Source organism: Hippopotamus amphibius, chromosome 9 (assembly GCF_030028045.1).
Source record: "Hippopotamus amphibius kiboko isolate mHipAmp2 chromosome 9, mHipAmp2.hap2, whole genome shotgun sequence".
In the NCBI taxonomy this organism is placed as follows: domain Eukaryota; kingdom Metazoa; phylum Chordata; class Mammalia; order Artiodactyla; family Hippopotamidae; genus Hippopotamus; species Hippopotamus amphibius.
The window spans coordinates 56607472-56607968 of record NC_080194.1 but is presented as its reverse complement, the minus strand read 5'-3'; positions in this window follow the sequence as shown (position 1 = coordinate 56607968).

The window sequence follows — 497 nt, the reverse complement described above, 5'->3', positions numbered from 1 at the left end:
CGTCAGCCGTTTTCGAAAATATCTTAAGGGGGAGAATCCTGATGGTTGTAATAAGATTTGGGGGGTTATCTGTGATTTTAATATTTTTTCCATTTTCTTCTTGATTGACATTAACTCAAGCCATTTCCACTCGCATCTGGATTTTTTTTTTTAATTTTGAATAATGTGTGAGAAAACGGAGAAGGTTAGATCAGTGAAACAGGCCCTGGAACTTCTTTTCCATGTTGTTTCTCTGAAAAGCTATTTGGGACCTGAAGTATTTGAAGCACTGGGGCTTGTTGCTTCACTGATTCTGAGTCACATGGGAAGTTATAGAAACACTCTGATTTGTTTATTCATTAGGAACCCCCCCTCCCCCCAGTGTGAGAAACGACCAGCAGTCTCTGGAGGGCTGTGGTCCTCTCTGTGGCCTTTATTAGGGCCACACAGCCCTGGGGTGGAGGTGGCAGTAATTCTTGGCTGCCTTCCCAGTGTGGGCAGGGTCTTATGTGTGATTC